Here is a 17,065-nt window from a genome sequence, read left to right on the forward strand (position 1 = left end):
GGTAGGTAATCAGCACCACTAGTGTTAAGGAAAGACAGCTGCTTGTTTGTTCCTTAATTGGTTCTCGCCCCTTCCCTTGGTGTTGAGGTGCGTGGGAACAGCAGAGGGGGTGAAGGGTGTGTTAAAATAGGTGGAGTTATGCAGATCTAAAACGTATGGGGTACAGCTGCAACAAGCAGCAAATTTGTGGCATTTAGTAGGTCCAGTGTTTAAAAGCAGTTTGAAAATGTTTCTTTACTAGGGGCTTCTGTCTCTGAGATCCTATATACCCAGTCTAATAGATATAGATGCAAACCTTTACATCCGTCGTCAGCATCACTGCTGCTAAAAGATTAATAGGTCTAGTGTTTAACAACATGTCTTCCTAAGGGGAGTCATTGTGCCTCTGTAAAGGGTGTTTCCTAGAGGCCACGAGCCAGCGCTAGGCCGAAACCAAATCGAGTTATCGCTTCTCGGCCTTTTGGCTAAGATCAAGTGTAGTATCTTTTGAAAAGGCGGATTGGCCTTGGCCCGCCCTAGTAGATTGATGCAATGCACACTGGGGTTTTGGCGCTTGTTAGTACACCGGATATCTCATATAGTCATCTGGTGGAAAGCATGGCCTCCCCAGGATCTACGCCATTGGGCCGGGGAAGATCGAAAGCCCGAAGTGTGAAGTGCCCCAGGAGAGGTGACCCTGGGGTGCCTTAACTCACTGGGATTGGGAATCCCACTTATGTTTCTGGCACATTTGCACTAGCACTTCAATAGTTCTTTCTTCGCACACACCCTAATTCCGAGCCTTCTGGCCTTAGGATGGGGAATTTTTAAATTCCCGGGCGAAGGTTGAAACCTTCACTATTTATTAATTCTTTTTGTCACTGTGTGTCCACTTTTTCATGTGTGTCCACGTCCTACTAGGATTTTGTCGGGATGCGGTTCCCTAACGGGTTCCTCTCTTGGCAGGTCTAGGGGGAGAGTATGTGGCCATCAGGCTCTGCTCCCCCCTGCTTTCTGGAGGAGAGCATTGTTGGCTTCCCTCTTCCAGGAGGGGAGCACAGTCTTTGGCTCCCAGTGCCTTGCTCGGGTGAGAACTCGGGCAGGTCCTGGGGGTAAGATTGGGTCATCTCTGGCTTCGGCTGGAGGTGCCTATTTGTCCCTGTTCCTTGCTGTAGCCTTCTGGCTCGGAGGGACGGGGAATGGTTTGAGGGACCCTTCTCCTTTTGGAGAGAGTTTCATGTTGACCAGCATCCAAGGGCACTTTTTTTGTGGCACTTGTCACTTTTTTGAGCGCACTCGGGTTTAGTACACAAATTCAGGCTTTTGAAAAAAAAATCTGTTCTTATAAGAACACAAGAGCTACAATCTACACTTGACGAGATCGATCGAACTTGAAAGGAGAAGAGCTTCGGAGCCCAGCAGACATCGGAGAAAGAAGGCTGATATCGGTCGGAGGAAGAAGCTCTACAGGAACCAGAAGAGGACAAAGACTCGGAGAAGAATCAGTGAGACAAAGACCTTTCGGGGAATTTGTTTATATAATAATAAATAAGTCAATAAATAAATCAAATAATAAGTCATAGGAGGGTAAGAGTTCTGTCGCCCCTGTCCTGATCCCTCCCCCCGCCACCCCTGTCCAATCCCCCCCCCACCCCTGCCACCCCTGCTGAGGATTCCAACTCCTCCTCCTTTCCCTACTCCTCAGCAGGTGTCCTTTCCCATGCCCCGGCAGCCACTCTCCCTCCCCAGACCCTGTTAGCGGTGGAATTAACCTTTCCTCCACCAGACGCTATCTACACCGCGGAGGATTTTCCCCTTCTTGTCTCCCCAGGTCCAACCTGGGGAAAGAGGAAAGTGGAGGACAGCCCTGCTGCGGAAACCTCCAAAAAGAAGAATCTGGACTTCGTAGGCGAAGAGGAGGACACCTTTCCTGAGCCAGAGGAGATGGAGAGCATGGTCGAGAACCTGGTGGCCGAGCTAGAAGAGGAGGAACAGGTGGTTGCCGAGATCAAGGCCACGCTGCTCGATCAAATGGAGGAAAAAGACCTGCTGGGAATCCCATCACCAACAGCCAACACTGACGAGGGACCACCCGACCGGAGTGGTAACTAAGGTGTATCGCCTGCACTAACTTTTTCCTTTTTCCCTTCATGATGGCAAATATTAACTTATTTTCCATTAATGTTAGGAGCATCAAGGACAAGTACAGACGTCAGACTGTTTGTGCCTTTCTTACTGCTAAGTTGTGTGATGTTTATATGTTGCAGGAATGTTCCCTTCCCTCCTCTAGGTCTTTCAAACATCTGGCCAGGGAGTGGTCCCACGGTCCGTCCTACTGGTTCGGTGGGGGTGACTGAAAGTCCTAGGGGGTCGCAATTCTGATCAGGGGGGCACATTCACGCTTGAATCCGTCCAGGAGCTCGTCTGCGGCAGGTCTCTTGTCGTAGATGGCAACTGGGCAGGGGAACCTGTCAGGTTCATCAACCTGTATGCGTGCCCACTTAAGAATGAGCTTTTGGAGCTTTTCCAGAGCCTGCTTCTTCAGCTTGTCACCATCAGGACCTTAGTGATGGCCGGGGATTTCAACTGCCCCATCGAGGAGGATGGTTGTAGTTCCGGCACGTCTGCCAAGTTGGACATCACGTCCAAGCTGCTCATCGTGATGGTGTCCTAGGCTTCTCTTCAGGATGTGGTGGGCTCCATGGGGAGAGGCTCCGCAAACTATTCGTGGAGCCGACCCAATGGCTCACTCCGCTCTAGGATTGACTTTGTGTTCACCTCTCAGGCAGTCAGGCAAAGTAGGCACTCGATGGTCCCTTGCTTCTTCTCTGACCACAGGGGCCATTCACTTACAAAGTGTCCTCGGCGATGGTTTTCCGTCTCGCCCTGGCTCCTGGAAGCTGAATTGTGCTCTGCTGGCTCAGGCTGAAGTCTTGGAAGAGCTGAGAGCAGCCTATGCAACGTGGCGGTCCTACAAGGGTAGCTTGCAAACAGTCTCTGATTGATGGGAGTATGTTAAACTGGAGTTTCTTTCAGGCCAAGAGTCGACAAAAGGCGTGTGAAAAGAGGAGGGACTTCAGAGGGTTGCAGTGCAAGCTGCGGTCACTGCAGGACCTTCTTCACTGCAGCTGGGACGTGAGGGAGGAGCTGGAGGAGACCAAGAGGAGCCTAAAAAGGCACTTTGAGGACGAATCCAAGCAAATCGTCTTCCGTTCCAAGGTGGAGCACCTGGAGAAGGGTGAGAAATGTAACTCGTTCTTTTTTAGGAAACTCCACGCCAGCCACACGCCCCTGAATGAGCTGCGAGACGAGAGCGGAAACATGCAACTTGGGAAGGAGGACATGATGAGGGACTCTACTCACACAAGACTACCGACCCCGATGCTGCTGATAAGTTCCTGTCAGGTATCACTAAACATCTTGATCCTGCAGGCACGGAAGCCTTGGACAAACCTTTGATGGTGGGCGAATTGCTCTCTGCCGCTAAATCCTTAAGAACCGGCAGGACCCAGAGCAGTGATGGGCTTCCAGCTCTATGTAGCGCTGGGAGACCTCATCTGCCCGGACCTGTTGGACCTGTACGAGGAGAAGGTGGTGGAGGGTAGAATGCCTCCGTCATTGAGGGAAGGAATGGTCACGATCCTAAACAGAGGGAAGAGGCAAAGGCGTAGTCAGGTAACATTCCGTAGATCAGAATACCAGGAGGAAAGCAGATCAGAGCAGAAGGGGTTAAACAGACGGATGGTCAGAACAAGGTCCAAGGTCAGGCAACAGAAGATCAATAAACAGAACTCAAAGCACAGAGAACAGACCACACACTAGCTGAATGTACGACTGGCAGAGATCTGGGGGAAACAGCTCAGTTAAGTAGCCATGCATTCAACTGGAATAATGAACACCTGAAGAAAGCCAGTGCCTCCCAGTCTCAGGTTGGACAGCCGAGCTGTCAATCACCACTCTGACAGCTATTGCATGCCCCTGTACCAGATTGGATGGTCGAGCTGTCAATCACAGTACTGACAGCTCCAGCACGCCCCTGTACAAGATTGAACGGCTGAGCTGTCAATAACTGCATCCTAGACACAGTGAGGGGTGGAACCGTGACAGCTATCCGTCAGAATGGAGAAATCAGAGGGATCACCGAACCGGGTCCGGGACGACATGAGGTCAAGTGCTCGCTCAACATGGACGACATCACTGTCTTCTGCGCTGATCGTGGTTCAGTTGACGCCCTCGTCCAGATATGTGAGAGGTTCGGCCGGGCTTCAGGGGCCAAAGTCAACTGCGGGAAGTCAGAAGCCATGATCTTTGGGGATTGGCAGCTGGCCTCCTCCGTGCTGCCTTTTTTTTTAAAAGCACCGGTCTATTTTCCCCACTGTTTTAGGGGTCAGAGCCTGGCTTCTGCTGTCCACATTAGTCCACTTAAGAAGGTGGTTAGTGCCCAACGCAAAGCAGTAGTCCAAACATTTCCTACTGCCTGCTACAAAGCGCGCCCCAGACCATTTTCCCCGCTGTTTTTGGGGTGACAGCCTGCCTTCTGTCCACATTAGTCCACTTAAAAAGGCGTTTAGTGCACTACGCAAAGCAGTAGTCCAAACATTTCCTACTGCCTGCTACCAAGCACGCACCAGGCCATTTTACCCACTATTTTGGCTGAGACAGCTATCTTGGCTTGTGCCATCAACATCTGAAAATCTGTCAACAAAACCCAAAATGCCAAAAAAGCCTGTTGTTAAGGGATGTGGATGTGGTGTTGTCAGTGGCGCGCGAGAAGGCACTCCGTCTGTGTCAGGTCAGAAGAAGCTTGACGCATCCTCTATGTTCCTGGAAAAATTTCCCGGTCTGGAACGTAAACGTGTGTGGAAGCCAGTAGAGCGAGAGCAGATTCTGTCTTCGATAGCAGACAAGGCCTCTATGCATTTCACTCGCCCAGGGGGATAGGGATTACTTGGTACCCGGGCCTTTAGCCTGGCCTTGGGGATGTCGCGGTGGTGGGCTCCCGGGCCCGTACCCTGGGGTCACTCTTTAAAAAGGGTGGATTATTTGTTAAGTTTATTAGAGTTCGTGACGCCACGTGTGGCTTCTGGTGAGGATCACCAGCGCTGCGCAGTCCACTGAGGCCGATGATAAGGCAGCTGGATGGTATAGCTCCCCACAGGTGGAGCTAGGCCACAGGGCAGCGTTTGGAAGGGGGATGCAGGAGAGAGGGGACCCAGCCAGGTCAGAACAAGAACAGGGACAGACACGATAGTCACTTCAGTACCTTTTACTGATGGAAATTCAGGCACGTCCCGGAGCACTGTAGGGTGAAGGGTGCATGTCAGGATCCTCCCCAATGAGCAAGTGTAGGGCCTCCTGTTTCTTGCCTCTGCGTAGTAAGTTTCTGACCTGCCTGGAGCTAGGCCTAACTTTGTCTCTGTCCTGCGCTGGCTGACCTTGTGGTAGGGCCTTCTCTTGGAGTACACACTCCTCAGCTTGCGGGGCCTATGTGTCTCCCGGCTCTGTTACGTATCAGCACTTTAGCGATCCTGGGACTTGTAGTTCTCCAGGGATTCCGGTTATAGCTTACTGGGTCATAGAGATCCCGGTAAGCTTCAGACCCGGTGTCCGGTAAATGATTCGGGGTGAGCTGGGTAAGCTCCTCTGCCCCCTATGTACTAACTCTCCACTCACCTTCGGCCTACTTGGGCCCTCACTAGGCTACTCACACTAACGGCAGCTTGCCGCGCTTCACCGATCTTATGGCGCTGGCACACCTAAAGCTCACTTCTCTGAGCTACACTGAGTCTTGGTCTGGATAAGCTCCACTGCAGGATAGCAATTGCAGGAGCTGGAACAGGCTTTTGTCCACTGAGGTAACTCTTCTCAGACTGTACTGGACTCACTGCTAAACCAGAATAGACTAGACTAACTGCTGCCTGGCTCCACCTTCCCTATTTATCTATCCCTAATGGGCTCCCTCTGCTGGTCTGAGGTGGAAGGTGAAGATGTGTGAATGGTTATGGGGGCCTCTTGTGGAGGAATCCATCAATGCACTCTTCCAGGATCTGTGATACCAAGCGCAGCTGGGGGTCACATCCCCCCCTAGTTAAGCTCAGCACTCCTGGGCTGAAGTACATTTTATAAAACAATAGGAAACATGAACAATGCAAAAACTATCTTCCCTTTATGGGAGGCATCAAGCTTAAACGTTACATAACAATATAAACAACTACAGAGTGTCCTCAGAATTTGAGTCTCCTATGGTGAGGTTCCCAGCAAGGATGTCCATCTCACAGGGTAGAGTACTTGGTGGTTTTTGAGGGACCTGTCCCAAACCCTCAACGTAGGCCCTGGGGTGGCTGCAGGGCATGAAGATCCCGTGTTGGACCTCCAATAGAGCCACTCCTGACAGGTTTTCCTTCTGAGGTCACCTAAAAGGGGCACTCCAGGGAGTGCAATTATATACAAAAGCAGTTTTTGGGCTGCACATGTTAGAACTCTCCTGTTAGGTTTTTTCTATCTTGCTGGTCACATGACCTTTTTTGCCTATTTAATCCTGCTCCGCCCTCCTGGCCTTGCTGGACTTCATTGTAATTTCTACTCTTAAGTTAGCCTGGTGCTTAGTTTCCTTTCTCAGTCAGTTTAGCTAGGTCTTCGGACCTTTATGTTCTATGTTGTGTGTTTGTCTTTTACTGCTACAATTTCTGCTAGGAGGTGTCCAACTTTATCCCAGTCCCTAGTTCTTGTAGGCATCCCTCCTTTGCATCTATAGGTCTTCGTTCAGACTAGCCGAGGACTTTAGCGGTCTGATCGCAGGATCAGGTTCCCCGTTACATCGTAGGGATCTAGCTTAGTTCTATTGTAGGGACAGATCTCCTTTCTTTCCTTAGTGCTTGTAGCAGATTATAACAGTAAGTCCAGCCCAAAAATATCTCTAAGGAAAGACTTCCCGTTTCCATCATGGTGTCGGTTCAGGATTTCGCTCAACGCCTGCAGGGACTCTCTCTGGAGGTGGCCGAGCTCCAACAACACGTGAGTAGCTGTTCTGGAGCACATTTTGTGGAGCCAAAGGTACGTTTGCCTGATTTATTTTTTGGTGATCAACAAGAATTTTTTTCTTTTAAAAATGCTTGTTTGTTGTATTTTTGTTTGAGACCCAGATCCTCTGGTGATGAATCACAGCGCATAGGGTTCATAATGTCACTTTTGCGCAAAGAACCTCAGGGATGGGCCTTTTCTCTCCAACCTAGTGATCCATGCTTTAGATCAGTGGATAGTTTTTTTTCTGCTTTGGGTTTGTTGTATGATGATCCTGATCATGTCTCATCAGCTGAGACTGAATTGAGACGTTTGAGGCAGGGATCAGGTAATGTGGAAAAATATTGTTCTCACTTCCATCGGTGGTCTGCCCAGGTGGGGTGGAACGATTCAGCTTTGAAAAGTTTGTTTCTTGCGGGGCTAGGTGAAAGGGTTAAGGATTTGCTGATTGCTTATCCCTCACCTGGAAACTTGCAGGAGGCAATGCAATTAGCTATACAGGTGGACAGGAGACTGCGTGCAAGGGTTAATGAGAGTAAATCCTCTGCCATGTCAGCTCCGAGTCTTGAGAGGGTCTGTACTGACATTGGAGAGCCAATGGAGATTGGGGCGAAGGCACCCCGCTCTCAGGAAAAAGACCGCAGATCTTCTGAAGGTTTGTGCTTTTATTGCGGGAAATCTGACCATTTTATTAAGAACTGTGTGCTTCGTATGAACAAAGAAAAAAAAAAGGTCAGTTACGCCCGTATTGCCTGTTTAAATACTAAGGGGGTATTTCTTTCTGCTACTACTGCTGCTCAGAAAGAATTAATTGAATTTCGGATATTTGTGGATTGTGGTTCTACTCTGAATGTGATTGATGGGGGATTCTTGGGAAAACTTAAATTAAAACCCAAACCTTTGTCATCCCCTATTGCTGTGGTTTCTGTCAATGGCTCCCCCTTGAAGAGTGTTACTCACAAGGTCTGTGAATTTCCCCTCACTATTAATGGTATTCACCAAGAAAATTTGGATTTGGTGGTATTAAATAATTTGCCTTCTCCAGTAATTTTGGGGTTACCCTGGTTAAAATTGCACAATCCTGTACTGGATTGGTCTACCAATGAAATTAAGTCCTGGATTCCTAAGTGTTATGACAAGTGTTGTAACGGACGTATTGCTGCGGTGGAAAAAGGGGAATTACCTGTACCTATTCAGGATTTCTGGAGAGTTTTTTCTGAGGAGGAGTCACAAATTTTGCCTCCCCATAGAGACTATGATTGTACCATTGAATTTGTCCCTGGAGCGACTCTTCCTAAAAGTCGTTTATTTAATCTTACTATTCCGGAGAGAAAGGCTTTGGAGGAATACATACAGACAAGCTTGGCAGCCGGTCACATTAGGCCTTCCAAGTCTCCTGTGGCTGTTGGATTTTTTTTTGTTAAAAAAAAGGACGGCGGTTTATGTCCTTGTCTGGATTTTCGTGAGATTAATAAAATTACTGTACGCAATCCTTACCCACTGCCATTGATTCCTGATTTGTTTAACCAGTTAGTGGGGGCCAAGTGGTTCTCTAAAATTGATCTCCGGGGGGCATACAATTTGTTGCGCATGAAGGAGGGTGATGAATGGAAGACTGCTTTTAACACTCCTATGGGTCATTTTGAGAACCTGGTTATGCCTTTTGGTCTTACCAATGCTCCAGCATTTTTTCAGAATGTTATTAATGACATCCTTAGACCTTTGATCGGCAAAAATGTGGTTGTGTATTTGGATGACATTTTGATTTATTCACCGGATCTGGAGTCTCATTGGCGGAGCGTACGTGAGGTATTACAGTTATTAATTGACAATTCGCTTTTTGCTAAGCTGGAGAAATGTGAGTTCGCTGTACAGAGAATTAGTTTTTTGGGCTACATTATCTCCAGCGAGGGCTTTGAGATGGACCCTGTGAAGGTTCAGGCAGTTCAGGAATGGCCTAGGCCTATTGGTTTGAAATCGATAGAGGTTTTTGGGTTTCACCAATTATTACAGAAAATTCATTAAAAAATTTTCTATTGTCAAACCACTGACCGATCTCACCAGGAAAGGTGCTAATGCGGTTCAGTGGACTACTGAGGCCATTGAAGCTTTTGTGTTTCTAAAGGAGAGGTTCAGCTCTGCTCCCATCCTTATGCAGCCTGATGTGACTAAGCCGTTTTTAGTTGAGGTTGATGCTTCTTCGGTGGGGGTCGGTGCGGTGTTGTCTCAGAAAAACAAGGATGGAGTACATCCCTGTGCTTTTTTTTCAAAAAAATTTTCTGAGACTGAACTTAATTACGATATTGGTAATCGGGAATTGCTGGCTATTAAACTCGTATTTGAACACTGGCGTCATCTCTTGGAAGGTGCTGAATTTCCCATTCAGGTTTTCACTGATCATAAAAATCTGATCTATCTTGATGCTGCTAAGCGCTTGAATGCCCATCAGGCTAGGTGGGCACTTTTTTTTTCGCGGTTTAATTTTTCCGTTACTTACATCCCGGGTACCAAGAATGTTAAAGCTGATGCTTTGTCTCGCAGCTTTTCTCCCATGGTCGGTGCTGAGGAGGAGGGGAGCATTTTACAAGAAGGTGTTGTGATTGCTGCATTGGACTCCGTTTTGGAAGATGAGATTCTTAAAGCACAGGAGAATGCCTCATCTAACACTCCCCATGGGAGGTTGTTTGTGCCTAGGACCTTTAGGAGAGATTTGTTTGTTGAGTGTCATGAGTCTCGGTTGGCAGGTCATCCAGGAATTTCTGAGACCAAGAGTCTTGTGGGTCGCAGTTTTTGGTGGCCTGGATGGCAGAAGGAAGTCATTAAGTGGGTGCGTCAATGTACGGTGTGTGCTAGATCTAAGTCTTCACATACTCCTGCAGCGGGGTTGCTTTGCCCTCTGGAGGTTCCTAGTGCACCTTGGACACATGTGGCTATGGACTTTATTACTGACCTTCCCCCCTCTGAGGGTTTCACAGTCATCTGGGTGGTCGTGGACCGTTTTAGCAAGATGTGTCACTTGGTTCCTTTCATCAAACTGCCCTGCGCTAAGACACTCGCTAAGGCCTTTGTCAAGGAAATTGTCAGACTACATGGCGTTCCTACTGACATTGTTTCAGATAGGGGACCTCAGTTTGTGGCTCGTTTTTGGCGTGCTTTTTGTGACAGGTTGGGAGTTCATTTGTTGTTTTCATCCGGATATCATCCTGAGTCTAATGGCCAGACAGAAAGGAAGAATCAGGATGTTGAGCAGTTCTTGCGTTGTTTTGTGGCAGAAAATCAGGAGGGGTGGTCTGAGTTTCTGCCACTTGCTGAGTTTGCTCTTAACAACCATACATCCTCTTCTGCTGGTTGTTCGCCTTTTTTTTGTTGTTCTGGGAGACATCCGTCTTTTGGGTCATTCTCCAAATTGGTATCTTCTGTGCCTGAGGAGGAGAGTTTTTCCGGTGATTTGGAGAGAGTTTGGACGGATGTGCGTGGTAATCTTCAGGAGGCTAACAAAAAATCTAAGAGGTACTTTGATAGGAAACGGCAAGAGGTTTTGTTTGCTATTGGTGACATGGTTTGGTTGTCCTCTAAGAATCTGCGGTTGAGGATTCCTTCTAAAAAATTGGGTCCCAAGTTTGTAGGGCCCTTTAAGGTGCTTCAGGTAGTTAACCAATCTGCTGTTAGGTTGGAGGTTCCTACCTCCTGGAAGATTAATCCGGTGTTTCATGTTTCTCTGTTGAAAAGAGCTTATGTGTCGGATGGAGACGCCTCTGCCACTGTTCCTCCGGTGGTGGAGGACGGGGAATACGAAATTTCCCGCATCTTAAATTCTAGACGGTATAGAGGGAGTTTGCAGTATCCCGTCGCTTGGAAGGGTTTCGGACCCGAGGATAACTCATGGGTGAGGGCGGATGATGTTTCTGCTTCCAGACTTGTCAGAGCGTTTCACAAGAGGTTTCCTGATAAGCCTGGGCCTAGGGGATCCGGAGGATCCTCATAGAAGAGGAGGTACTGTTAGAACTCTCCTGTTAGGTTTTTCCTATCTTGCTGGTCACATGACCTTTTCTGCCTATTTAATCCTGCTCCGCCCTCCTGGCCTTGCTGGACTTCATTGTAATTTCTACTCTTAAGTTAGCCTGGTGCTTAGTTTCCTTTCTCAGTCAGTTTAGCTAGGTCTTCGGACCTTTATGTTCTATGTTGTGTGTTTGTCTTTTACTGCTACAATTTCTGCTAGGAGGTGTCCAACTTTATCCCAGTCCCTAGTTCTTGTAGGGATCCCTCCCTTGCATTTATAGGTCTTCGTTCAGACTAGCCGAGGACTTTAGCGGGTCTGATCGCAGGATCAGGTTCCCCGTTACATCGTAGGGATCTAGCTTAGTTCTATTGTAGGGACAGATCTCCTTTCTTTCCTTAGTGCTTGTAGCAGATCATAACAGCACATAGTCCTCAGCCACGGAGTTCTTAGATAATTAAGGAAGTAAACAGGCAAAACACAAAGTAATATACATATGAGAAAGTACACAATTAATACTGTACATTACAATTTTAATACCCCAGGGGTAACTATCTACACTTTCAGAAATTTTGACCATCTACTGAGTGTACCTAGCAGGGGGTTTACCTCTCGTGCTACGTATGGATCTGCGTAGTTCGGTGGTCTGTGGGGTATCAGAGTCTGCATTGTCAGTTACCCTACCAGTTCTATGTGTGACTAAGTTGGAAAACTGCCTTAACCTTTCTCTTGGACTGGCAAGTTCTCCATTGGCTGGGCCCTCTTGCTCTCCTCCTACCGGGGATCCTTCATCCGGGGATACTTCTTGAGCTGGCTCTTCTGCAGCGCTTACAGGTTCAACTTGTTGTGGAGGGTTTTCTGGCTGTTCGTAGAATTGGAGTACTGGGATGATTACTGCACCTCCTATTTGAGGCCAATCTGCTGGGAAGTCTCCTAGGTCAGTGTGTATCACTGCTTCTTCAGGTTCTTCCTGGATTGTGAGAGGCACTTCATCTTGGGGTTTCAGTAGATTTGGACATAACTTTAGGTGTCCCTGGACACTGTTGTAGACGTTCTTCCTCCGTCTCAACTGATTTTGCAGGTCGTCTTGTTGTCAAATCTTGACGGTAACACAGTGTAGGGTTCTTTTTCCCACTGGTCATCAAGTTTGTGGTTACATCTTTTCCTTTTCAGTACTGTTTCACCAGGTGTGAAGGGTTCTGCGGGTGCGTTTTTGTTGTATTGAGTCTCCTGCTTTTCTCTCACCCGAGTGAGACTGTCCTCGACACAGGCTTGTACTCTTCTGTACTGCTCCTGTCTGGTCGTGTCCCAGTCCTCAGTGGTCATATCAGCTTCAGGCTCAACAACACCAAACTCCAGATCCATGGGCAGCTTTCCTGGCCTTGCCTGCATGAGATATGCCGGAGTGCAATTGGTGGAACTTACTGGTATATTATTATACAGATCCACTAGGTCAGGTAGTAGGTCTGGCCACTGATTTCTCTCCTCAAGTGGTATGGTCTTTAGCAGGTCGATGATGATGTTGTTCATCTTTTCACAGAGACCGTTGGTTTGTGGATGGTACGGTGTAGTTCTGATCTTTTTACACCCGCACAAATGGCAGAACTCCTTGAACAACTCAGCCTCAAAGGCCGGGCCTTGGTCCGTCAGCACCTGCTCAGGGTAACCATGGGGTCTACAGAAATATGCTTGGAACGTCTTTGCTGCTGTCTTTGCCGTCAGGTCTTTGACGGGGGCGACCACCAGGAAACGTGAGTAGTGATCCACCATGGTCAGAGCATAGGAATACCCTGACCTGCTGGGGGACAGCTTGACATGGTCCAGGGCCACGATCTCCAGAGGTTGAGTCGTCTTGATGGGTTGCAGGGGTGCCTTCAGGCTGCTGAAGTCTTTTCTTCTTAGGCCACAGGGTCCACAGTCTCGGCACCACCTCTCAATGGAGCTACGCATTCCTACCCAGTAGAATCGACATTTCAGCAGGGTCTCTAGCTTTTTCCAGCTAAAGTGCCCCGCCTGATCGTGGTAAGCTTCTAATACCATCTGGATGTCTGTCTTCGGGACCACTATCTGCCATACCATCTCATGGGTTCTTGGATTGACGTACCTCCGGCACAGCTTCTCACGATAGATAAACAGCCGGCTTCTCTCGTTCCACAGCTGCTTTGCTTGCAGAGACGCTTCCTTCTCCAGGGAGGCACCCTCTTGGGTTATCAGCTCCTTGATACGGCTGACAACCGGGTCACTGTCTTGGGTCTCTTTCCAGCTGTGGTGAGGCAGGGGGTTTAACGTCTTTTCACGCTGCTTCCTGGAGGCTCGTTGCTCGTGGATCATCCCACTCCGGTGAAAGGCAGGTAGCTCTAGCTCTTCCAGGTCATCCACTTCTTCTTCTGTGTCTGACTGGTGAGGCATCCTAGACAGGGCATCGGCGTTGGCGCTCTTGCGGCCCGCCCGGTATTTAATTGTAAATTGGTAGTTTGACAGCAGAGCCATCCGTCGTTGTTCCAGTGCCCCCAACTTAGCTGTTTCAAGATGGGTCCAGGGGTTGTTATCAGTAAAGGCAGTGAACTTGCTGGAGGCCAGATAGTGCTTAAACCTTTCAGTGATGGCCCAGACCAAGGCCAGGAACTCCAACTTAAAGCTGCTATAGTTCTCTGGGTTCCTCTCAGTCGGGCGGAGCTTCTTGCTTGCGTATGCGATTACCTTCTCTTGGCCATTCTGCTTCTGACTTAGAACAGCGCCCAGCCCTTCATTGCTGGCATCTGTATACAGCAGGAACGGTTGGCTGTAGTCAGGGTAGGCTAGGATCTCATCACCTGTGAGGATCTCCTTCATCTCCTGAAATGACTCGGCTTGCTCCTTACCCCAGTGGAATGGGGGATTTCTGTCTTTGGGGGACTGCCCTACCAGGAGGTCTTGCAGAGGAGCTGCTTTCTTGGTGTAGTCTTTTACAAACCTCCGGTAGTATCCTACTAGTCCCAAGAACTGACGCACCTCCTTGAGGTTCTTCGGCTCCGGCCACTTCTGGATGGCAGTGACTTTCTCCGGGTCTGGTGCTACCCCTTCCGGACTGACAGTGTGCCCCAGGTACTGTACCTTTCTCTTGAGCAGGTGGCACTTTGAGGGCTTCAACTTCATCCCGTACCGGGACAGTGACTCAAATACCTCTGCCAGGTGGTTCAAGTGGTCCTCGTATGTTCTGGAGTACACTATTACGTCGTCCAGGTAAAGTAACACAGTCTCGAAGTTGCGGTGTCCCAGGCAGCACTCCATCAATCTCTGGAATGTTCCGGGGGCATTGCAGAGTCCAAACGGCATACTGTTGAACTCACAGAGTCCCATCGGGGTGGTGAAGGCCGTCTTCTCCCGATCCCCCTCAGCCACAGCTACTTGCCAGTACCCACTAGTGAGGTCAAGGGTGGAAAAGTAATTTGCAGACTTTAAGGCAGCTAGGGACTCCTCTATGCGAGGTAAAGGGTATGCATCTTTATGTGTAATGCGATTTACTTGACGGTAATCTACACACATTCTCATGCTCCCATCCTTTTTCCTAACTAGCACTAGGGGAGCTGCCCAGGGACTACAACTGTCCCTTATTACTCCCGCCTTCCTCATGTCCTGCAGCATTTCCTTAGCCTTCTCGTAGTGTGCTGGTGGTATAGGCCTGTAACGTTCTTTGATTGGGGGATGGTCGTCTGTGGGGATATGATGTTGAACCCCCTTAACCCTCCCGAAGTCAAGTGGATGTTTACTGAACACCTGCGAGTATTCTTGAACCACCCGGTGTACACCCTGTTTTTGATGGGCAGGAGTGGTGTCTGTCCCAACATGAAGCTGTTGACACCAATCCTCCACCTGGGTTGCAGGGTCATTATCCTCCACTTTGTCTGGTGAAGTTAAGGACTCCGCCTCGTGAATGCAGTTGTTATTTACAGCATGTAATTTGGCAACAGTGGCATAACATGGCAGTCTGACCTCATCTTCCCCTAAGTTGAGAAGACGGACGGGCACCCTCCCATTACGTACATCTACCACTCCCCTGGCGGTTAAGAGCGTGGGTCTGTGCTCAGAGCAAAGGGGTTCTACTACCGCCTGGTAGCTCTGTCCTCTAAGACCTATAGCAGCTCTACACCAGATGAGCATTTCACTCATTGGGGGGATGACAATGGGTATTGGGTCCGTTACCCACACGTTACCGATTTCACCGTCTGTTAACCTTACTTGCTGTTGATACATCAGGACTCGGATTTCCTTCTGCAGCGCCCTCCTCTGTCTTGGTCTGGCAGTGTCGGCTATCTGTTGGAGCAAGAACACAACCTCTCCCAAACAGTTACCAACAATGTTAGTGCCAAGTACCATATACGGATTGGTGTCATCAGGATTAGTCTCTACTACAATTAGCCCCTGGTCCTTCAGCTCCACTCTCACCACCTTTACAGTCACATTCTTAATCCCGAGTAGGTTAAGGGGGAGTCCATTTGAGGCATATACAGAATGATTTGGAGCTGGTGGACGTAGGTCGTCCATGGATCAGAACCTCTTGTAGAGGACGTCAGGCATGATGGTTACCTGAGATCCTGTGTCCAGCAGGGCGTGCATCGGGATCCCATCCAGTACAATGGACAGGAAAGGTCTTCCTCCGACGAACCTGTTGTACCAGTCTGATGAGCCTGGTGAGTTTACTCCTGGGTGTCGGTCCTCAGACCCAGGGTTTTCTCGTTTAAAGGACAATTCTGGGCGATGTGTCCGGTCTTGCGGTAGCAGGTAGGGTGCCGTAAATCGCGGTATGCGTTCAGTGTCTACGCATACCGCGATCTCCGGCGCCATAAACTCCTCTTACCTGCAACTGTTTGATGCATTCTTCTGTCTGGAGCCAGACTGCGCAGGTGCGTCTAGCTTGCGCAGTCTATAAAGGCTTCGGACAGAGGGACACATCTATGATTATATTATAGATATACAGTACAGACCAAAAGTTTGGACACACCTTCTCATTTAAAGATTTTTCTGTATTTTCATAGCTATGAAAATTGTACATTCACACTGAATCAAAACTATGAATTAACACAGGTGGAATTATATACTTAACAAAATAGTGTGAAACAACTGAAAATATGTCTTATATTCTAGGTTCTTCAAAGTAGCCACCTTTTGCTTTGATGACTGTGACTCGCCCCCTGGGCCTAGTGTGGACATGTGTGGGTTACCCGGAGCCGGGTCTCTGGGGGTTGTAGTCTCCGTGGCGGCGACCCGGTCCCGTGGCTCAGGTTGGTCAGGCCGATGGCAGTCTTTTAGAGGTTTTAGGTTAATTGTCCGACTACGCCACCCGTGGATTGCAGTCAGGGTGTACCGCCGCTGCGAGGCAGTCCGCTGAGGCTGGTGTGGTGTGCGCAGCAAAAGATGGGATAACTCCCCACGGGAGGAGTATGGCCTCAGGGCAGGGAATGTGGATGATGGGAGTGATGGTGCGCGGGCGTCCCAGCACTAGTAGTGCTGGTGCGGCGATGAGCAGGAATGACTCAGAGTCTTTGCAGTGCAGTTCAGGGTCTTTACTGGTGATATTAAGGCAGACCCTCCCGGGAGTACTGGCTAGAATAAGGGGCCTGGTCAGTCTGCGAGCAAACGGGAGTTCCCCTGGCCAGGTGGAGTTGTAGGCCTCCCCGTCTATCTGCACTCTTTCTGGCTACCTTGCTGTAACCGGGTAGAAGTAGCCCACGTCCCTGAGTATACCGTGTGGTGCTCACCCGTATGGCTGGTGACTTGGGGCCTTCTGTTAGCCTCCGCTCCTGGATGGCGGTGCTGGTCCCTTCCTTGTGACTGAGCCTCCGGGCTTCTATGGCCAGAGGACCTGGAATCCCCTGCCAGCTGGTTTCTGCTGCTGGGTGGATATCAGTCCCCACAGCCTCGGACTCCGGTGTCCGGTTATCAGATTCTTCTGCCAGGGCGAGCTATATCTCTGCTTAGCTTCCAGCCCCTGGTCTTCTGCTCCTAGCTCCTAAAGAGCTCCTGCTGTAACTCTCCCTGCGTCTGGAACTGTCTCCAGGGTCTGACTGACTGATCCTGCCCCAGACCCAG

General features: G+C 49.2%; 1 pseudogene; it reads left to right on the top strand.

The window, feature by feature from the left end:
- The first annotated feature begins 444 nt into the window (after nucleotides 1-444).
- Nucleotides 445-533, top strand: LOC141174735 (U2 spliceosomal RNA; annotated as a pseudogene).
- The last annotated feature ends 16,532 nt before the right edge of the window (nucleotides 534-17,065 follow it).

This window comes from Phyllobates terribilis, unplaced genomic scaffold (genome assembly GCF_046119375.1).
Source record: "Phyllobates terribilis strain yellow unplaced genomic scaffold, ASM4611937v1 Scaffold_1__5_contigs__length_1240528914, whole genome shotgun sequence".
NCBI classification, from domain to species: Eukaryota; Metazoa; Chordata; class Amphibia; order Anura; family Dendrobatidae; genus Phyllobates; species Phyllobates terribilis.